General features: G+C 38.9%; 1 long non-coding RNA gene across 1 annotated transcript in view; it reads left to right on the top strand.

The window, feature by feature from the left end:
- The window catches only part of LOC311602836, a 63,921-nt gene extending 54,778 nt beyond the window's left edge, over nucleotides 1-9,143 (top strand). The window contains exon 4 of the long non-coding RNA XR_014780874.1: nucleotides 6,850-9,143. This is a non-coding gene — a long non-coding RNA (uncharacterized lncRNA). The remainder of the gene's footprint in view (nucleotides 1-6,849) is intronic.
- Nucleotides 9,144-23,651: the final 14,508 nt, after the last annotated feature.

Raw genomic sequence — 23,651 nt, forward strand, 5'->3', positions numbered from 1 at the left:
TATGTGATGCCATTTCCCCCATTCACTGAGTATAATTAAGGTTGCTTACATGAGGAAGAGTGGTGGGTTACTTTTCAGAAAGTGGACAATTATAAGTGGCTACCTCACAGAAGAAAATTTCCCCCACTCCTCCAGTCCTCATTAACAACCAATAGTGTCAGTGAGAGGTCAGGGTTTCATAAGCTGCTCCCCAACACGGAATAAAATGGAGACAGCTGGATGCAGTCCTGCACCCGGTAATCTTAGCCTTCGAGGAGGCAGAGACAGGCAGATCTCTGTGAGTTCGAGGCCAGACTGGTCTACAGAGCGAGGACAGGACAGCCAAGGACACACAGAGAAACCCTATCTTGAAAAACCGAAACCAAAAATCAACCAATTAGCCAACCAACCAAAAACAAAACGAAATGAAATGGTGACGTAACCAGTGTTGGTGCAGGTCTGACTACATCGTTGGTGAGTTTATGAGTGCAGTGGCCGTCTCATTTTCAGAAGGATAGTGTTAACCCTCCTTAAATCCTCTCCTCCTCCCTATCTCTGCTTAAACCTTCCCAGTCCTAGGATAATCTTACTTTCACATCACTTGTTCCTCAATCCCTGGTAACTCTCCTTCCGTTAATGTTTCTTTCCATCTTTCCCTGCAGTGGCCACTTTCTAGCTTCCTTGACCTTATAGGCACTTCATAAATTTGAATTTTAAAGAAATGATTTGAATTGTCTAAATGAATGATGCTCTTCACTTGACCTTAGACCAGGAGACCCTTGTCTAGGCTTATGTCTTCTGTACACAGATGTACATTGACAGATCTTGAACTTAGGTATGTCCTGTTGCTTGCTATCAAGCTCTATTGTGGAACTAGGTTTTGCAGGGAGCATTGTATAACTGCTTTTTACAGCGAAACATAAACGCAATAATACTTTTCTTACTAGTCGTCACATCTAAGCTGCAGTATTGCAAGTGATCTGAGCAAGATGCATAGATCTGCACAAGAGATAAAACCATGCTTGAAGTGAAGTCAAATCTTTTAGCTGCAGTGTTAGTCAGTACTTTGTCCCTGATAGGAACTGATGGAATGTCGAGAGGATTGGTACATGAGGTGTTTGTGCCCCAATGTCTACCTTCCTTTGTATTTTGTGAGCAATCAACAGGGCCTTACTATGTCACCCTGACTGGCCTGGAACTCACCATATATTTCAGGCTGGTACTGAACTCACAGAGATCTGTCTATGCCTCCTGAATGGTAGGATTAAAGGTGTGTACCACCATATCCAGCTTAATTATATCCATTAGTTGAAACTAAGACTATTCCTTTGCATTTATGCTTCAAATAAAATATAAGGTTGTTATTAACAGACATTAACATTATTTCCCTTGCTACATACTTGATATTATTTTATTTTATTTTTAACTTTATAATGATTCTTTGTGATTTGTCACATCATGCACCCTAATCCGACTCATCTCCCTGTCCCTTCATATCTGCCCTCCACCCTTGGAATGCTCCCCAAAACAAACAAAAGCTAAAAATAATAAAGGCTGTTTGTGTATCAATTCATTGCATTACTAACAAATATAATTATCCTTTTATTATAAAATAATAGCAAGAAATGTAATTGCATTCTGAAATATACTCTCTCATACTGTTTTTTCAATAGGCTAGTATGATTCTAAATATTCAAGATATTTTGTAGATATTTTAAATATCATTAAAGAGTTTGTTGTTGTTGTTTTTGTAAACTATCAATGCTTATGGAGCCCACAAGAGAGTTAGGTCTTCCCAGTGTTTTGAGCTGCTCAAATCCTTGAGTGATCAGACAATATTCCCATCCTTATAGAAAGTTTCACTCTGAATGGATGATGGTCTTTTTAGATATCTGTAGAAGAGAACCAATGGATTTCTGTCAGGTTAGGTTTCCTCACTCCAAATGCTGTCTTTAAGTGGAGAATATGAGTGGATGCCTAAACTTCTGGGGTAGGGAGTGGAATAGGATAGGAGGGAGATGTTTTTCATGGGTAAAGATTTCTGCTTTCAACATCTAAGCAAAAATTCATAGAAGTCTCAAACAATAATACTTGAGGGCCCATGTTTAGGGAACCATCACAAAGATAGATCTGAAAAGCAGCACCGTCTGTCTGTCAACACTCAGTTTTCTGAGCCAGGCTGGTAAATAAAGGCCTATGTTCCATAGCCTCACCAGCTGTGAGGGTTGTTCTGTGAAAAGACAGTAAAAATCTTGGAGGGGATACACAGAGAAACCCAACCAAACAACAACAAAGATTTTCACAGTGTTTGCATTCCCCTCTGCAAGGGGTGGTGGTGGTGGTGGGTAATTTTCAGAAAGATAGTCACTTTTCTTGATGATCTTGCATGCCACTAATGTCTCAAGGCTTTAATGCTCAACAAGCAGAAAACTGTTAAAGGACCTTGCTGAGAAAATGGTATCACTGGGAAATTTGGAGATGTGGCAGTACATTCAATTAGGCACCAGGAAAACTACAGAGTTGCTTTTGAGGATTTCCAATAGACATTATCTTTTTAATGATGCCAACAATGCTGCTTAAATTTACCTGGCATTTTCCAAACTTATTTTTATCACATAACATTTTATTTTATTTTTTATTTTATTTTTTTATGTTTTTATTTTTTATTTTTTTACTTTATTAATTTATTCTTGTTACATCTCAATGGTTATCCCATCCCTTGTATCCTCCCATTCTTCCCTCCCTCCCATTTTCCCCTTATTCCCCTCCCCTATGACTGTTCCTGAGGGGGATTACCTCCCCCTGTATATGTTCATAGGGTATCAAGTATCTTCTTAGTAACCTGCTGTCCTTCCTCTGAGTGCCACCAGGTCTCCCCCTCCAGGGGACATGGTCAAAGTTGAGGCACCAGAGTATGTGAGAAAGTAATATCCCATTCTCCACTCTACTGTGGAAAGTGTTCTGTCCATTGTCTAGATCTGGGTAGGGGTTTAAGGTTTACGGCCTGTCTTGTCCTTGGCTGGTGCCTTAGTTTGAGCGGGACCCCTGGGCCCAAATCTGCCTATCATAATGTTCTACTTGTAGGCTTCTAGGACCCTCTGGATCCTTCTACTTTGCCATTCTCCCATGCTTCTCTCATCTAGAGTCCCACTAGAATGTCCTCCCCTCTGTCTCAGTTTCCTGGTAAGTGAAGGCTTTCGTGGGACATGCCCCTTGGGCTAATATGCAGATATAAGTCAGTATATACCATTTGAGTCTTTCTGCTTCTGGGTTAACTCACTCATTATGATCATTTCTAGCTCAATCCATTTATCCACAAATTTCGGGAATTCCTTGTTTTTAATAGCTGAATAGTATTCTATAGTGTATATGTACCACAGTTTCTTTATCCATTCTTCTACTGATGGACACTTAGGCTGTTTCCATGTTCTGGCTATTATGAATAAGACTGCTATGAACATGATTGAGCAAATTTTCTTGTTGTGTGCTGGAGCATCTTCTGGGTATATTCCAAGGAGTGGAATAGCTGGGTCTTGAGGAAGCCCTATTCCCATTTTTCTGAGATAGCACCAGATAGATTTCCAAACCCAATACATAGGGAGTTCTAATAAAAAGTAATATATATATATGTATATATATATATATGTATGTATTATACACTAAGTAGTAAATGAAGGATACAGAGAAAAAAGAAGAGCCATCCCACTTTGATTTCTTTGCCTGTATTATTACTATCAAACACAGTAGACATTTTATGTAACAACAACAACAAACATTTATTAAGCATTGAGTACTCAGCATGGGTCATGTACTAGGGAAGAATTCCTCAGTCATAAGATTCAGAATTCACATTCTTCTTGTAAAGTATATTCAATTGTCATCCCCACATTATGAGTGATAAAGTGAGACTTCAAGAATTTAAATGACCGTAGTCGTAGACTTGATTTTAATCCACCAGGAAAGAACACTGTGTTTATGTCCAATCAGAATATAGATATTAAATTTAATACTGTCATTTTAAATAACCAAAAGTAAAATTCTTCTTTCCATTGTTGGAAGAGTTGTTACAAAAGAGTACATTAGTGAGGGTCACGTATGTAATACCACAAATTCTGTAGGAGCTGCTGGAAGCTGGAGTATGGGGAAATTTTTAGGTCTCAATTGCATATCTGACAGAGTTGTTATTACTCAGTTTATACAATAAGCAGAACTAAATGGGATTTGTTACTGTCTGAAATAAAAGGACTATATTCAATGTATACATTACCTGAATATGCCAAAATTATTTTCAGCTTTTTTCAAATGTTGGTTTCTATTGCAACTATTATACAGACCTATACTATTGTATTAGTTAGATGTTACGTTTAGAAATGAGCATTTTCTCCGTTCACCTTCGTTTTGAAAAGTATGAAATTACTTGACATCTTTTCTCTTATTGTGATCATGATGGAAAATTCATTCTGTAGTTGTTGAGCATATTGAAAGTACAGTGGGTGGTTTCAACTACAGATTCCTCTCTGGTGACTTTATTGTAACTATTTGGATAGCAATTAACAAAATGTTAGGTTGCATATTTTTTATTTTATAGTTTATATTATTAGAATATACATATGCATGTTAAATTTCCTTAATGTTTTAAAGAGATATTTAAGGACATAAAGGCAACATTTTAAAGACTACAGAAAATGTAGATAAGTTAAAAATGTATGCAGAAATAACTTTAAGAATATAATATAAAGTCTGATTTTATACTTTCCTGATTTACTTAATTTTTTCTTTATTAATTTTTACCATAACTCAACTACAGCAAGGTAGAAATAAATTAATTGTGGGTTTAACACAAAACATTTGATTATTAAACAGAACGTATAAATTATAGATTTCCACTTTAAGAACTTATATGCCAGAAACCAAATATAAATACTATTGTAACATCTATAAGTCAAGTTCACTTAAAATAAAAGAATATTCTTGAAAGATACAGAAATTTGAAAATGTTTTAAAATTTAACATTATACTACCTTTTAAATTTTTTTTTTGGTTTTTGAGACAGGGTTTTTCTGTGTAGCCTTGACTATTCTGGACTGACCAGCCAGATCAGGCTGGCTTCAAACTCATAGATATCCACCTGCCTCTGCCTCCCTGAGTGCTTGGATTACAGGTGTGTGCCACTGCTAATAGGCAGCACATTATCTTTTAAAAGATATGCATATCAGAAGCCAAAATTTTTACTCACACTTTCTGGGGCTTTCTTATTGAGATTGCTTTCTTTTTAAGACAGAATCTCAAAAATACACTACAAATGCCTGTAGATTTTATTCTCCTTTTCATTGATGGAGGTGACACTGAAGGATAACGAATTTTGTCTATTTAATATCACTTTGGGAGTAGACTCCAAGTGTAACATGGAATAAACACTTCAGACAAAGTTGATCCTGAAAGTGCAGCTTAAAATATTTTCACTTTTTCTTCATTCCCCTTTCCCTTCAGTTTTCATCCTCATCCATCTTTCTCTCTTCCTTCCCTCCCTTTCCGTCTCCTCACCTCTCATCTATTCCCGCCTTATCTCCTTTTTCCTTTTCCCCTCCATCCCCCTTTTCTGTTTTCTAATATATTTTATTAATTTATTCATATTATATCTAAATTGTTATCCCATCCCTTCTATCCTCCCATTTCTCCCTCTTTCCCATTTTCCCCTTACTCCCCTCCCCTATGACTGTGACTGAGGGGGATTTCCTCCCCCTGTATATGCTCATAGAGTATCAAGTCTCTTCTTGGTAACCTTGGTAACTCCTTCCTCTGAGTGCCACCAGGCCTCCCCATCAAGGGGACGTGGTCAAATATGGGGAACCAGAGTTCATGTGAAAGTGTTTTTTTTTTTTTTTTTTTTTAAAGATAGGGTTTCATTCTGCAGTTCAGTCTGGCCTGCACCATGACTCTTCTTACCCTAGCCTTTTCAGCATTAGTAGTGCAGGTCTGAGGATGCAAAGGTCTCATGTTTTCCATGGTCCTTTTGATAGAAGCGAAAGGAACGCCATTCGGATTTACAGAAGACTTCAGATTCTAGGGACAGTGGTGGCTGGAGAACCAGATTGAAGAAAAGAGGGAATGCATGAGAGAGTATTTGTAGAAGAGTGAGTATGAGCTGAAAATAATTCAGTTATCCTCTGGTTAACCATGACGTCCACCTTGTAACCTTGAAGATGGAGTGTATACCAAAAAAAGCTATAGGAAAAAAATGCCTACATGAACACCTCATAAAATGGAATTGAGTCCTTTGAATTTGAAATAAACTCAATGCATTATCAATAATATGAAGAAATCCAACTGCTGATTTTATTTTTGTTATCAATTCAACTGTAAAAAGGCACAGAGTACCCAGTGAGATCAGATAACATCCTGGGCGACACTCAGTGAATGTGCAGAAGTGGGTACCCACTGCAGCAGGTCAAGGGAAGAGCATTAGCATGAGACGTAGGATATGATAGGTGTTCTGTTGGGGAAAGCAAATGAGACTGTTTTTAGTTAAATAATCCAGGAACATTCTCTGCTGTGTTATAAGCAAAGAAAGGAGTAATAGGCAAAATTGTCAAGAAGACTTTTACAACGAGCAGGACTATATCACTATCAATTATTAAAATAGTTTGTATACTTATGTTTTTGAACCACAGTTTTACTAAGTAACCAACGTTGCCCATTATACTCAATAATTAGCCCAGGCTGGTTCTGAACTTGTGGCTTTGACTCCTTGGGGCTAGCTCTACCTGCCTGTACTGTGATCCTCAGGATGATACTTTAAGGAGGGGTTAAGTTTTTGCATTACCAAAAACGTTAAACATATTCTTAATTTCTCCTCATTTTTGAAAACAGGATTAAATTCAAAGAAGACATGGCTTCATAATGGAGAGCTACATAGTGTGAGGGAATTTGGAGCGAACAGCAGCTATCCACAGTCACCACGCGGCTGTTCATTTTCTGGATGCAACACAATAAAGGAAAATTCTACAGTCCATCCTCAGCGAGGCTTGGTGTGAGAAAGTACAAGTCTTGCTTTTGTTATAAATAAAGATTAATAAAAAAATGACTTTTGAGTACTATATTAAGGGTTATATCTGAAACCTCTGTTTTTTAAACTGTGGCAGCCTTATTTGGGGCTGCATAACTCAAGTTGAGAGTCATGAAAATGTTCTCAAAAGTAAATGTTTCTAAATACGCAATGACAACAAAGTAAATTCAAAATAAAACACACAAAGAATCTTAGCTGTCTGGCAGCTCATCCGTGTTGCATTTTGTGAAATTTATTTCACCCTTTGCTCTGAAGAAACTATGTACACTTTACACCATCCCTGCTGTCACACGTCGTAAACTTACGAACTCTCTCCACACAGCTCAGATCACTGGTTCATTACACTGTGTCATTGTACATACAATGTTTTCTGCCCTAACAGAAATATGGTGGTTTACACCAACCAAAGAACATTTATGGGCTCGGCTTAGACCCCCTACAAATATATAGCACATGTGCAGCTTGGACATCATGTGGATCCCCTAACAACTGGGGCAGGGACTGTGTCTGATTTTGTTGACTGCTTTTGGATCCATTTCCCCTAGCGGGACAGGCCTGCCTAATCTCAGAAGGAAAAGATGAACTTAGTCGTGGTGGGACTTGATGTGCCAGGGTGAGTTTGAACCCATGAGAGGCCTCCCCTTCTCCGAGAGAAAGGGAAGACGGAGGAATGGGGGAAGACAGGAGGGACGGGGGAGGAGATCAGATGTAAAGTGAATAAACACATTAGTTAATGGGGATAAAGGACAGAACGAAGGAAGAAGAAAAATCTTACTCATCTAGTAAAACCCATAAATAAGAAATATGGTGGCTTGATTATGTAAAAACAAAGAGCATTAATATTTTCCTTAGCCTGCATTACTCATATTGGAGTGTTCAACTCGAGAAAGTGCTTTCTGAGTTGCTGACTTGAGTTCTATAAAAAAAAAAAAAATTCTGGAAGAGAATTTCACTCTGAGCTTAGGACAGTCCTTGCAATAATTCTAGGATGGTTCTGAAATCCTTCAACCATTTCATGTTTATGCAAAGTGCTGCCCTATCAAACCAAAATATTGAGCAACCCTGACAGAAGTCCCTACATCTTACAGTATCATGTATACAGACGAGATATCTTTATGCAAAAATAAACAAGCACACCCATCTTATTGATATGTAAATTTGAGTTCATTCCAAATAAATCATCAAGTTGCACAGTGCCAAAGTATTTTTTTTTTAATTCTATGCGATTGATTGTCTGTAAATGTTTCCTACGTATGCCTAGTTTATACGCCTGCATAAGTACCATTGTGTAAAAGTTTGTTGGGTGAAAAGGGGTCACAAGTACAAAGTTTAAGCAGCCCTGCACTAGATCAAGGTGACACATTCCACTCTCTGGGTAGCGCTTTCTTTTATAAGCGTGTGTCATAGAAGTCCTCTCAAGTGTCATTATTGGCTGTGCTAGCTTTTATGTCTTGTTTTATTTTGGGAGGCCTGTGTTTCCTCAGGGATGGGCAGTTTTTTGAGGTTCTTAAGAGTATAATGGAATTGCAGCTTTGCAAATTTGCCCCATTGTCACTGGATTATCTTACTGTTTGATGATTCTTTCTTTCTCTGCTTCATGTTTTCTAGTGTCCACATTCTGATTCTTTAAGGCACTATGCAAATAGAAGTAGTAAATGTAATTTCTTTTCTCACTGGAGACCATGCATGTTGTGTTGAGTAACGCTGAGAATTTGTTTAAAATCATGTGGGGGCCTAATGATGACGCATTCAGACCCAGTGACCAGCGTTCACTTACTCATTTCAGCATTGATTTTTCTTTGGCCTTTCTATGCCATTTAAAAGCTCTCACAGTTTATAGAGAAGGAAAGTTGCACATAACAGAGATTCTTTGATTTCCAGATTCAGTACATTGTCAAAAAGAAATTGAGTTGTCAGTATACAAAAAGCCACACCTACTTTAAATTAAAATCATTGGCTTCAATGGGAGGATACAAGTGAGGGGAAAACAATTGAGTTGTAATCTGAATAAATTAAATAAATAATAAATAATTGGCTTCATGGAAATGCCATAGTGAAACCATTTTCATGGAAATCCATTTTTCATAAAAATGTTTTTGAAATCCATTTTAAATGCTTCTGTACATTAAATAAAGATTACCAAAGTTCTATATTAAGAATATGATTTTCTCTCATGTTACTTTTCTATAAGAAAAGACAAAATAAAAAAAGAAATCACAAAATAAACATAATTTGAAAATTTTATCTTAAAACCGGACATTGAGTCAGATTTGAAAAAGGTATACTTGTCTACAATTGAGGTGGCTTTGACATAAACATATTTATAATGAAGAACAAATTCATTTATTCATATCTTCAATATCATCTAGCCAGGTGCTATTTAATTTTCTTCTAATATATTTCCTTTTCACTCAAGTAGAGCAGATATTCTTCCCCCCCCACCTCAGGAAACTGGTAGCCCAACTTTGCTCCATATTTGCTTGGTACATCCCCAATTTTTTTTGTGAGCTGTGGTTCTTAATATTTTTAGCTTACTCTTATGAAAACTTCCAGAAATAGCATTTTAAAAAATTATACTACTCATTTAACTTCACTTTCATCAATTGTAATAAAGTCTAGAATGAACACACTGGAAAAAAATAATAAAATCCGTCTTCTCACTGAATGTGGCTCTATAAACATTAGTAATGCATGTAAAAACATTATCAGGACACATATTACCACTCTTCTGTAACATCTTTTTTCTTTCTCTTAAACCAGGCTTTATATAGTCTCATTCTTAATGTCTCTGTTGAATTAGATTACATAGCACCTTAACAGACATTCTTATTTGAATTATTATTGCTCCAAAGTTATTTCTCCAGTCTATCTTACAGTCTCTTTTATTCAATTGCAGATCTTGGACTGTCTTAAAAATAAAAAATTTCTTATAATTTGTCTCATATATTATTGAAGTCGATTTTAAGATTTCTCCTTTCCTAAGTGCGTAATTCACTATTTAAATTTACAGACAACCATATTCCTTTAACTCTTCATTTAAAAAAGAATGATACAGAGGCTCTTACTGAAATAGTATATCTTTATGTTGTAAAAAAAAAAATGGTATGAAAAAAGCACAGTGTCCTAAGAATTTTGCTACTTCCCCAATTATGTGATAGTTGTTTTGGTGTCTAAAACACTAATCAAAACCACCATGCCCAGAGTAAAGCTGTCATTTTCCCTCTTTTAACCTAATCCCCAAATAGAAACCTGAGCATTGTCCTCTAACCCACCCCTTTCTTCAGCCGCATCACACATTTAATCTCATATAAATCCTGGCGTCCTTAACTCTGAAATGTAATCTGAATCCATCCATATATTTTTATCTGCTGACAGCACCCTCATGCAGGCCACCGTTATTTCTTGCCTGGGCTTTCCTAATCCTCTCCTATCTGTCTTTTTCTTCCTTCTCACACTGCCTCTAATTTTTTTTTCACAAAGCAGCCGAGTGCTCTTTTGAGCACGGAGCCGGATCATGTGACTATCCATGTGAACTTTTTTTGCAGGGCTTTCTGATTCCACCTGAGCTATGAGCTCATGCTGTCATCCCAACCTTGTGTGATGCCCATTCACATCCGCCCTGGCCACCCTGGCACCCCACTAGCACTGGACAGTGTTATCGTACAAACCTAGGACTTTTCCCTTTTCTGTGAAGACTGAGCATTTTGACATAAGGTCTTTTAACTTTCCTTCCCTTGTGTCTAATTTTCTACATTCCTCAGAGGGCTAGCTTTTCCTTCTTTGAATCAGAGCTTGAATGACTCTTCTTTCTAGGTCTTTCCCCAAATACTATACCAAAAGGTGACCTCTCTCTTAGCATATTACTCTTTCTAGTGCCCACTTATATCTGTAATTATCTCTTGTAATTTAGCAATTTCTTTATTTTTATGCTGCCAACAGATGATCCACTTCTACACAGTGGTCAGCCATTTCTCTAAGGATAATTTCTCACCTGTGGAAAGTGGAAAACGGTATGTAGCAACCAAGATTCTGGTGCCAGATGTGGAAAGCCATGGGGGAGCTGCTGCTTCTTTCCCTCCCATTGAACAGAGCCTCAATCTACCCACAGGATCTCCTAATATGTCATGCATCTAAACATCTCTTGCTGGTATTAAAACCTGTGGCCTATCAGTTCAGCCTGGTGTCTCACACCTATTATCCAGCACGTGGGATGGGAAGAAAAGAGGACTAGGAGCTCACACTTAACTGCATGGAACCCTATCTCAAAACAAAGCAAACAAACAAAACAAAACACAGCAAAGCTAAGGGATCCTAGTTTTTTAAAAAATATATTATTACAGAGAGTGAAGAAATATTCTGCATGAAAGAAAACAATGAAAATGTATGTCTAAAAACAGCAAGGTGTTTGGTTGGTGAGAAGGTAGATTTTTATCTCCAACGTGATAGATACATAGTTTATAAGCAGAGTTGACACACTCTGACTATGGAATGTGGTTTAGGTAAGGACACTGTGTAGATGGCACTGTCTTCACTTGGGTTCTTGTACTGAGATTTTTTTTTTTGAGATTTTCCTTCTTAGGAAGCTATGTCTTAAATATATAATGTCTTCGTTATCTGTATCTACCATTCAGTGCATCTCTCTAACACACTTACCAACCTTTCCTCATTACTGAAAGAAAGAATGAATCATTGTCAAATGGAGGAAATTATTAATTCTGGATAATATTAGAGGAATATGGCAGCTATGTGCTGTATAGCTTTTTCATTAGGTTTATACACAAAGTATGAAACTAAAGAAAACGTCTTCAAACTCTGTGCCTCTTTCTCCATGGGCACACTCCCTTACATTATGAACATGGAAATGGCATCTTCTTCTTTTTCTTTTCTGAAATTAAAAAGTAAGTAACTCAAAGCAATGGCACAATGGTCTCTGTCCATATTGCCCTGAGAATAAGAGCTAAGCAGGGCTGGCCTGGTTGGCATGTGGGAGAGTGCAGACAGGCAGACATTTTACACAGGGCAGATACCATCAATAGTCCTTCCACTTAGATGAATCTGATAACTATGTTATCAGATCACTGTTAGTCCACTAGGTGCAAAGCTGCACAGTAGTGCTTAAGACGTTTTTTTCTCTTTTTCCTAAAAGAAAATCTCCTAAACCCGTTATACTTGCCTAAGGCAATTTCAAGACGATTCTACCCAAGTGACTTAGCAAATTCTTAAGCTATCATCTTTCCTGTTCAAACCGTTTCTCCTATCTTTTTCTCCAATTACTTCAGCTATATAATTGCAAGGCTAAGATTCCTATAGACTATCTGTATTGACAGATCAGGGTAGGGAATGATAAACCTCTTAACAAAAACTTAATTCTGATTCTTCCCCCAGATTAAGGTCTCTTAGCAACCCGTGAAGTGTGCTATCTGCTGATTCTATGCTTCTGAGCCCTTTGGTGAACCCTTGAACTGACCTTATACCTGTGTGTTTTTCTCTTGTTGGCTTTGTTGCTCAGGGTTATATAAAATGAGAGGGGGGCAAACATATACTGGTGTGATGACACATATTTAGGTGCGCTTGGCCTTTAACAACAAAATTGTCCAGTTATAAACTTAGAGACTGATTTTTTTTTTAATTCCTGTGCTTTGTCTTCTGAGAATTGCAGGGCTTCCTCTGCTGCATGGGGGCAGGGGGAGGGTTGGATCTGAGGAATATGAGTTGGCTTTTAGCTGGCGAGCTTTGAGATGAAAGAAGAACCAAAGTTCGGGGTTGGGGTGATTTCTTGGCAGTGACACAATGGCTCTGGTCTCTTTTTCAGGAGCATTCTCCTATTGCTTCAAGATGGGTGACTAATTTAAAGACAGTATCAAGCCATTTCAAGTATTTTGAGTTTGGCTTCTGAAGTGCTAGCTAAAAATAAAAGTAAAAGTCAAAGGACCACTGTCAATCCTATCGAGAAATAAACTTTTACCATTTGAAGTACTTTTTTAAATTTTGGTTTTGTGTGATGGGCCACTTCATCTCAGGCTCCTTCTTTGAATCTTCCTCAAATTCCTGACTAAATGGGCTTCTGTAAGTTCAGTCTTCAAAGCTATGCTCTTTCATTGGTTGGTTGGGACTGAATATCCTCCCATGGCCAGATTTATCATCTATTTTTATTATAGTTATTTATTATTATCACTACTGTAGATAAACTAATGTACTATAGTTTGATTATGGAGGTCAAAAGCCAACACCAGGGAGTTGAGTTTCTCCTTCCAACTTGGGTTCTGAGGACCAAACTCAGGTCTTCAAGCTTCCACAGCAAGGACTTTCTCCCACTGCTCATCTTTCTCGTCCGTATTTATTCTATAAATATTCTTTTTTCCCTTCTGTAGTCTAGACTACTGCACACTTGGATTCAGTACTCTATGCAGAGACTCTGTAACTTCCATGTGCTAATATGGAACAGGCACCTAAACCTTTCAAATGTTCATAAATTTAATTCCTAAAAATCTACGTTTTTATCAAAAGACTTGCAGCTTCAGTAAAGGGCTACTCTATTCTTCCCATGACCCACTATGAAACAATTTTGAACTATTGTTTCTCTTATGTAAACTTGTGGGAAATAATTGACTAGGAGCACATTCCTTTCCATGACATGAAGGATCACCTAGTCTTGAAATAATGTTTTCAAAACATGAAAAAAAAACCCCACCCACCTTTCAATTTTCATCATTATCGCCATTATCCCTCCAGTCTACATGCATGCTTACTCCATGAGATTATGATGCATCCCCCTTCACCCGTATAGGAACACATGAGACTTGAAACTACAAATAGTGCTGGAACTTAATACTCATTTTTCATTTCAGGGACAACAAACTTTTAAAAAATCTTTAAAAATGGTAAACCCAGAAAGTGATTTTTTTTTTCTTTTCTCACTCAGATCGGGATTTTTATGTTTTCACTTAAAGGAAGGTCTTTACAACTTTACTTCTGAGGGTAAAAAAAAAAAAATGCTAAGCTCACGGCTCAGGCTTAGGTGCTGTCATGAAGAACTCAATGACAGGTGCTATAATATGATTCCAGCTGATGTGAAATTTTTTATGGTCACTAAGAGATTAACTTGTAGTCAAGGAGCATTTGTGGACTGGATGTACTGGACAAGAAGAGGCAGGAGATCTACTTACATTACCTGGAATTATAAGCATGAACTGTTTAACCTTAAGATTTCCTTAGTGTGTTTGAGATTGTAGTCACATGCAGGTACACAAGCCAAAAGAGTTAAATCTGCAGGCGGAGAAAGAGGTTATTCTATGACAGTAGCTACGCATTGGTTGCCTATGTGACACTGTATTCTCCTCAGTTCACATCACAAGCCCACAAGCCCAGTCATCTTTTTATTTTTTAAAAATCTTTTATTGATTCTTTGTGAATTTCATGTCCCTTCATATCTGCACTTCACCTTTGCAACCTTCCTTCCAAACCAAACCAATCCAAACCAAACCAAACCAAACCAAACCAAACCAAACCAAACCAAACCAAACCAATCCAAACCAAACCAAACCAAACCAAACCAAACCAAACCAAACCAAACATCTTGCTGCACAAGCTGAAACATGTCACCGTGTCTCACACAGTGTACCCTTCTGCCCAAACAGTTTTGCTTGTACGTGTCCATTGCAGTGAGTCACTGGTATGGTTAGAGGCCTCTGCCTTCTGCTACACTATCAATACTGGATCCTCAGAGCGATTCCTCTCTAAAATCCTGTTGTTGCCCTATGTCAGGAAGACCCTGTGGCTTGGGACCTGTGGGACTGGCCCCTTCACGTGTTCCGGAAGTTCAAAGATGGGGTGGATGTTGGGTTGGGCCAACTCAGAACCCTGGATCTGGGCCTCGGTGGAAGCTGAGTTGGTCAGCCCACCAGCTTTCCTGCACCCATGCCCCAGAGCCACTTCTCCCTCTTTGCCCAGGTAAGAGGTGGACCCAGCTCAGCACAGTCCTTGGACATGAACAAGGCCTCTGGGCTGTGACATCCACATAGTTCTTGGTGGTAAATCAGGGCCTCAGACATCAACACAGACCCCTGATGTGATAAGACCATAAATCCAGTTATGGACCCTGGTGGCAGCATGGGCAGGATGTTATCATGGCTACAGTGCAGGACACTAAGATCAATATGGCCCCAGGAGCAGCACAAGCCTTAGACACCAACATGGTCTCACATGCCAGCCCAGCCCATGGAAATCTTTTAGTGGTAACTTGGGCCATTAACATCAACGCAGACCCCAGCTGCAGCAGGAAAACCAAACCAGACAGGGCTCTCTCAGTCGCAGCCTGGGCCAGGATGTCAGCATGGCTTCATGTAGTAGCACAGGCTATCCAGATCAGTGACCCCCTGGCATCAGTAAGTAGGGTATCAGGCAGCAGCCCAGACCACTGATATCCAGATGGCCTTTGGTGGCAACACAGGCTACAGACATCAGTACAGACCCTGGTTTTGATAAGGCCAACCCAGATATTGCCATAACTAGTATCTGCCTAGGCCCAGACACCACCATGGACCAGGTGATTGCAAAGGCTCATTTATCTGCCTGTTTCTCACTGGGTCCACTTTTCCTCACAGTGCACAAACCTCTTGGCTTTGCCTTCTTTCCTAATTCTCTACTGCATAATCTATCCTTCCCTTCTCTTCATCACATATTCTCTCATCATAGTGGTGCCTCCGCCCACTCCCTGCGCCCCACCATGGGGCTGATGGGTGAGTGTTTGGGTGTCTAGTTTTTATCGTTTGAGAATTTCAGATATGTTTTGACCAAATCCATGAGCTTCACTCCCTCCCCTCAGATTTCTCCTCTGTGAAAGACTCTCCTTTTCCCTCCCAATTTCATTTGTTTTTGAAAATAAACAGCTATGTGAGTTCGCTTAGTGCTGCTAGTATAAGCACAGGTATGGTCCCATCCACAGGAGAGTGGATAACGAATGGGTGACTGCAACCCTTAAAAAAACCGGACTCTTCTTTCCCTAGTGGGCACTGTTGCCAATAGTTATTCAGCTAGTAGGGGTACTTCTTGAGCCCCACTGAAGAATTTTCTCTGGTTTCAGATTGGACTGGTCTTGTGGAAGTGGTCACAACTGCTGTGACTTCATGTGTGCAATGGCACTGTCATGTGACTTAGATAGTCTATTATAGTTGGGCACTGCACACTCTGTTATCCAATTCATTTAATAAGCAGGGTCCCTGTATCAGTTGCCACTTACTCCAACTATGGTTTACATCATGAAATTCATCTGCTCCCTCTCCTTAGTGGCTGAATATCTGTCTGCTGCTTGAAACGTCTCCATGGCTTTGTCCGTACCACTTTGATACATTGTCTTCCACATCACCTGCTCTATTTGCAGCTTCTTGGACAAACAGAATTTTGTTATGATGAAGACATATACTATCCTTGGTCATTACATCCCTTATTCCCCAACCTCCTGCTCCACAGAGATCCTTGTACCTTCCAGAGATGAGGTGTGCTTTAGATTGAACACAACACATTCTATTATTTAATTCAGGTTCTTTATAACTCACTGATCTCCCAGCCCTCACTAGGCCCTGCTTGCCTTAGCTTATACACCTATGGAAGTTTTCCAGAAAATTCCACTAGCCATTTTTATCTGAAGCAACTATCCAGTTACATGTATCCCCACACACTCCATTTTCTCTCAAGTCCTTGTTCTTAGCAGGTACTATCACTCGTCCTGCTAACTATTTGTTCATCATTTTTTCCCTCTAGTAGTATCAATTGCAATCAGGACTTTGGTACTAGTCTCTGTGTGCAGGACAGTTTCAGGTGTTCTTCACATGATAAAAAACCTATTTGTTGAATAAAATAATTGCATGATTACCATGCGGAAAATTTATAATAAGTCTTTCAGGTGTTTATACACTAGAATTCGTAATTGACACAATGTTTGTGATTTTTGAAGATACTGTGTGAGTTACTCATTCTTTGTTTCAGCTTTAAGCCTATCTGTAAAATGGAGTACATACTATTTTCCATGCTACAATGGGTCAATATAAGCATGAAATAATATATAGGAAAAATTTGCTTCAGCTCTTTAGGCTTTTCTATGACAGTTTTGTAATGAGAAAGGATTTGTGCTCTGCTGACTTCCACACATTTTATTTTTGTTGCTCTTTATTCTGTAAAAATACTAATGAACACAAACTTGGGAGGTTTATTATTAGAAAACATCACATTCACTTTATCTTTTTAATGCTATCATCAATACCCTGTACAAAAAATGAAAGTATGTAAAAATTCATAGGTGAGAACACTATGGGAAGAAGTGCTAATTCACTGGGTTGTGACATCCACATGGAGAAATACTAATGGGCTATAACATCGATGAAGATAGCATGTTGCACACCAAGGAAATGATCTGGTCTTTGCACAGCGTGTTTATTTTTACCTATATTGCTACATTTAAGTATCAAAACATCAGCGAATACTTAGACCTTGTCATAGTTTTTGGCAAATATTGAAACTGAATCTAAAAGCTGTTGAGTAGCATTCTGAACAGGAAAAGCTAAAATAATTTGCACTGATGCAAATTGGAAATGGTAAGCTTGAAATCCAAACTCTATCATTATACTGTTCAGACATTCTTACACTGTTTAAAAAAACATACAGGGGGAGGAGGTCCCCCTCAGTCACAGTCATAGAGGAGGGGAGTAAGGGGAAAATAGGAGGGAGGGAGGAATGGGAGGATACAAGGGATGGGATAACAATTGAGATGTACTATGAGCAAATTAATAAAATATATTTTAAAACTAATAAGTATCCTCAGATTGAGAATGGAAGTTTAGTAACAACAAAACTGTTGACATTATCCTTGGGCAGTTTGATATGGCTGAGAAAGAGTGGTGTGGATGACCAACAGCATCAATGTGCGTCACCATAAAGAGTGGCCCACGGAGTTAGAATTGCTGACCAGGACCTAAGCTAGTCACATCAGATGATTCTCCCTCTCTTCTGAGCCTACATGTCATACTTAAATGTGACAGAGGACCCTAACACTGTCTCAAGTGAGAGAAGCCAGAAAAACTGAACTCCTGCTAAAAAAAAATTTGAGAGTACTGGCTGCTGGGTTCAGGGTTGTGTGACTCAGGGGAAAAGTATTAGACTGATTGTCATCTAAGTTATGGAAGTTTGATGTGGTTCTAAATATAATGGTGCCATGGGTTGAGCTGACATTTTCCAGGTAAAATGTGCTTATGGGGAGTTACTGCGCTCTTTGTCATGGGGAGTTCAAGTGAGAAAGAAAACCACGGGTCCTGTGTAGGGAAGCTTGGAGGAATTCCAGGATCAAAGGGGAGATTGAAAGGGATAACCCCTGGGTCTCTTTTGACACTTGTATTTCATGCTTTGTTTAGAAAAGGCGGCCAGTCAGCACCTACCCATTAGAGGGCTTAGGGTCAGCAAGCTGGCAGCTACCTCATGCTATTTATAATGATAATTATATATTAGTTAAAAATCTCAGCCGAGTAGTCTTCTCACCAAGAGCAGGACACAGTAAAGCAGAACTCTTTCGCTTTGCACATTTGACATAGCACATACTGTGAAGGTGGAGCTTCACCTTCACCTTGGGTCTACGGCTTCAGTTTTGGTATTCCCTGTATTTCATGATCTCTCTTTGTGCTAAGTCTTTCTCAAAAACAAAACAGTAAAAAGAGCAGTCAAAAAGCACTGTCACAAACTACAGGACTTCATGAAATTTAAGAAAAGTTAAACAAGGAGTGCAGAAAGGAGGGTTCACATTGCATCAGAGCAACCAAACTGGATTCAAATGTTTCTGGTTTTAGATCCAAGCTGACTCATCAGTGAAGAGCAGGACTAAGATTTGGTACCTGAAGACATCCTATTAGAAAAGGACATGGGATAGCAGGCTACCAAGAAGAGACTTGATACCCAATGAGCATATACAGGGGGAAGTAATCCCCCTCAGGAACAGTCATAGGGGAGGGGAACAAGGAGAAAATGGGAGGGAGGGAGGAATGGGATGGGATAGCAACTGAGATGTAATATGAATAAATAAATAAATAAATAAATAAATAAATAAATAAAATTCTGGATATAAATAAAAAAAAAAGAAAATAAAAAAAAAAGAAAAGGACATGTTTGCATTTTAAGCAGTGACACTACCTAAAGGCAGATCTATTAACATGACCCTAGGTGACTAAAATCCACCAACATCTCAGAAAATTTTAAAATGATGCAGTGTCTTTTGTTAGTTTAGACCAATTATATTTATCTTTATCATTTAATTTTCAGTAGCTAATAATTTGGTTTTGTGTCATTTAAATTTTTCCATTAAGAAGGAAACAAAAATATTTTAGTAAAATATTAGAATTTATTTTTTATTTATACATGTGTGTGTCTACATGGGTTTGGATTTGATGATAGGTGTGCATGTACATGGGGGTTCCCTTACATGCCAGATCCCTCAGAGCTATGGTTTCAGGCAAGGGTGAGCCACCTGACATGGGTGATGTGAATCAAACCACATTCAGCCTTCCCTGAAAACACCAAGCAACTTGAATCTCTGAGCCATCTCTCCAGCCTTGGAAAAACCTTTAAAGAGAAATATTAAAACAAAACCAATGGTAGGAGAAATCAATAGGAAAAGTCGATGTTCAATAAAACCCAAAATTTAAACTGAATAGACAAAACAAACAAAAATAGTGTCAAGCCCAGAAGCCTGGCGTATTTCATGTAGAAAACTAATAGAAAATCAGTTAAATAATAGTAAGAATGTGGGAGGACAATATCAGTATGGGTACTGATAATATTTAGATAAAAAAAGCAAGTTAGAGCAACCGGATAGAAAATTTATCAGGGACTCTTGCTTGACCAACTTTCAGCACTGATGTTTAACTCCAGGAATGGAAGGAATGTGCTTTGACATAAATAGCAGGCTAGAATGGAGAATTTTAAGAATCTAACGTTTGAAAAAGAGGAATTTCCTAAAGGAAAAAAAGTAAATTTGTTTCACACCAAGAAAAGAATGCTGAGGCATCAAGAACCAGCTCACTTTGATACAACATAAACATTAGCCATCTTTACATGAATTTAAGTCCTTTGTTGAAAGGACACTTAGTAAAGCAATGGGAATTGAAGCAGTCTGAAAGCATTGCCTTGCTCTTTCTCTACCGGATCTTTCACCTGGCCATCTCAGAGCCTGTCTTCTGATTAATGGGTAAAAATCTTCAGAGACTGACCTTTTGACCCCTCCCCACCCCTACCCATGTATATCTAGAGGGTCATTTCCTACCATCCATCTTGATTTTTTTCTTGTTTTTTTTCTTCTCTGTGTTCTTATTGTTTGAGAATTTCTTTTGTTGTTTCTGTTTGTTTATTCATTTATTTATTCACTTTACATTCTGGTAGTAGCCCCATTCCCTCCTCTCCTCCCAGTCCTCCCTTTCCCTCTCCCACCTCCTGTATTTCTCAGAAAAGGGGAGCCCCCTTTCCATGTACCCCAGCTCACCAAATCACATCAATACTGAGTGTGTCTTCTTCTGTGGCCTGGCAAGGCAGTCCTGCCAGGGAGAAGTGATAAAAAATCAGGCAACAGAGTCCATGTCAGAGACAGCTCCCACTTCCCTTAATAGAGGACCCACATGAAGCCTGCCCAAGACCCCACTTCCCTTAGTAGATGACCCACATGAAGCCTGTTCATCAGCTAGGGGTGGCTAGGTCCCATCCATGTATGGTCCTGGGTTGGTGTTTCAGTCTCAACAAATCCATCTGGGCCCTGGTTAATTGGTTCTGCTGATCTTTTTGTGGAACTCCTGTCACCTCCAGGTCCTTTTATTCTTCCTCCCACTTTCCACAAGACCCCCTATACATTATTTAATGCTTAGCCATGAGTTTCAGCATCTGTTTTGAACCACTTCTGAGTAGAGCATCTCTTAGGCCAATTCTGCTAGGCTCCTGTCTGCAAGCATAACAGAATATCCTTAATAGTGTCAGGGGTTAGCTCCCTCCCATGGGGTGGGTCTTAGGTTGGACCAGGCATTAATTGGACATTCTCTCAGTCTCTGCTCTATTTGCTCTATCTTGATCCCTGCACAACTTGTAGACAGGATAAATTTTGGGTAGAAGTTTTGTGGGTGGGTTGTTGTTCCCCGCCTCTACTAGGAGTCTAGTCTAGCTAGAAGATGTCCTCTTCAGTTTCCATGACCCCTGCTACTAAAAGTCTCTGCTAGAGTCCTCCTCACATCCTCCCAGAAGCCTACCTTGGCTTAGGTAGAGATCAGACATGGAGCGATCAAGGGTGGGAGAACAGAAGGCCTATAGAGAGGAAACTGTAGGTGGTGGCATCTTTGTTCAAGAATTTCTTATATGTGTAATATGTTTGGGTCAAATCCATTCCAATTCCCTTTCCTGCAGTTCCTTTGTTATCCCCTAACTATTTTTCCTTCCAAAATTTATGTGCCTTGATATTTAAAGCCACTGAGTCCGTTTAACACATAGGTTTAGGCTTCTCTATTGGAGTACAGGTACTCTCTCAGAGAACACATCCCAGAAGACCACTGACTGTTCCCTCTCACAGCAATAACTCCTCAGCTAGGATGAGACTTCAGATAACTCCTCCTCCCATTCTTCTGGAATATTCTCTAACTTGAACTTCTGCAAGTCTTCACATGTTGTCACAACTGCTCTGAGTTCAGATGTGCCACTGTTTGAGTCATCCAGGGCATACCAGTTACAGTCATAGGATTTGAAGACATCAACGTTGAACCACCTAGCAGATTCATCCCCACTGGCTAGCCTTCATTCTAGAATTTGCTGTGTCTTCTATCAAGTAAGAAACTTAAGTCTTACACAGTGGTGAACTCTGCAAGCTACAGTAATGACCAGCCTGCCAAGAGACACTCACTGGTGCAATAGTGTGACAAACATTACAGAAGTCACTAACTGACTTCTGCTTGTATTTAAGGCCAACTCCACAATTTTAACTCTTGTTTGGCACTGTTATTGGGATCAAAAACTTGCATCTAGAGACGTCATAGGAACCAGGGAGAATCCACTAATATTATTATGTTAAATAGATATAATTTTAAACTGATCCCTAATACTTATCATTGCACCATAGACCACTGCATCTCTCAACCCTAATCAGATAAGCTACTTTCTGCAATAGATAGAGATTGAGATATAGGTAATGAATTATCAAAGTGCAGAAAATAGGAATTTACATAATTTTCAGGCCCAAAAGGCTCATCTCTAACATCCTATCCTCATTCAACTCAGGGATTACTGTGAAATGAGGAGCAGAAAGACTGGAAGACCCAAAGGCGGTCAGTGTATATACCTTGATTTGGGGGACAGAGCCTCTCACTGTTCTGTGGTTCCATGATTAGGGCTTTTGGCTGTCCAGCAAGCCCAAAAGATCTGCTTGTCTGAGTCCCCAACACTGAGATTACATGTGTGCACCATGATAGCCAGCCCTTTAGGCATCTATTAGTGGTTGGATCCAGGCTCTTATCCTTATGTGACAAGCTCTTTACCATGATGCAACTGAGGTGTCATCTCATGTGCTTGATTTTTAAAATTTAGTCGTGTTGGTCACCTTCCCATTACTGTAATGAAACACCTGAGGTAATCAAATTAAAAAGAGGAAAAATGGATTTTGACATACAGTTTCAATCCATGGTCTTTTGGGCCTGTGGATTTGGGTTTGTAGTGTCATATTACGTTATGAGATTGAAAGACACCTGATAATACATGACACTAAAAAGAGCAGGGAGATAGAAAATCTCAATGGTCCTACTGTCTTCTAGAAGATGTAGCCAAATACTTTAACTTCCTTCAGTAAATCCCTCCTCCTAAATGCTCTACCACTTCCAATAATATGACAGGCTGGCAATCAAGCATTCAAAACTTTAGGCTTTCAGAGACTAAGATCCAACTTAAGGTACCTGTGATGGTTGGTTTTGACAAGTTAAAAGGATCTAGAGTAACAGGGAAGATAGGCTTCTGGGCATGACTCTACAGAATTATCTTGATTGTGTTAATTGGAGTAGGAAGAACTGTCCGCTGCAGGTCTTGGAAGGGCTTGGTAAAATTACCCAAAGTTCCCATCTTATCAGGAGTCCTTGTTTCATTTGTGATGCTATAATAAAATATTCTGATAAGAAGCAACTTAGAGGAGGAAGGATTGAGTTGGTTTACAGCTCCAGGTAATAGTCCGTAATAACAGAGGAATCAAGCAGTAGAAATGTAAAACATCTAACCACATCACATCCACAATTAAGAGCAAAGAGAAACACAATGATGCATGGTCTGTACTCAATGTAATTCCTTTGTCTTATATGGACCAGGGCCCTTGACTGGAGAGGAGTGCATCCCACTCCCAGCCTTGACCATTTCACATCAGTTAAGGCAATCAAGACTATCTCCAATAGCCCACAAGCCAACCTGATCTAGACTATATGTCACTGAGACTCTCTTCCCAGCTAATTTTATGTTGTGTCTAGTTGACAATTCAAATTAATTGTCACAATAAGCTTAGTGGCAAGCATTAGCCATTGTAGCATTTGACATAATTATCATGTGTCATTAGAAGTCCATT

Source organism: Acomys minous, assembly GCF_964271855.1.
Source record: "Acomys minous genome assembly, chromosome: 1".
NCBI lineage: Eukaryota > Metazoa > Chordata > Mammalia > Rodentia > Muridae > Acomys > Acomys minous.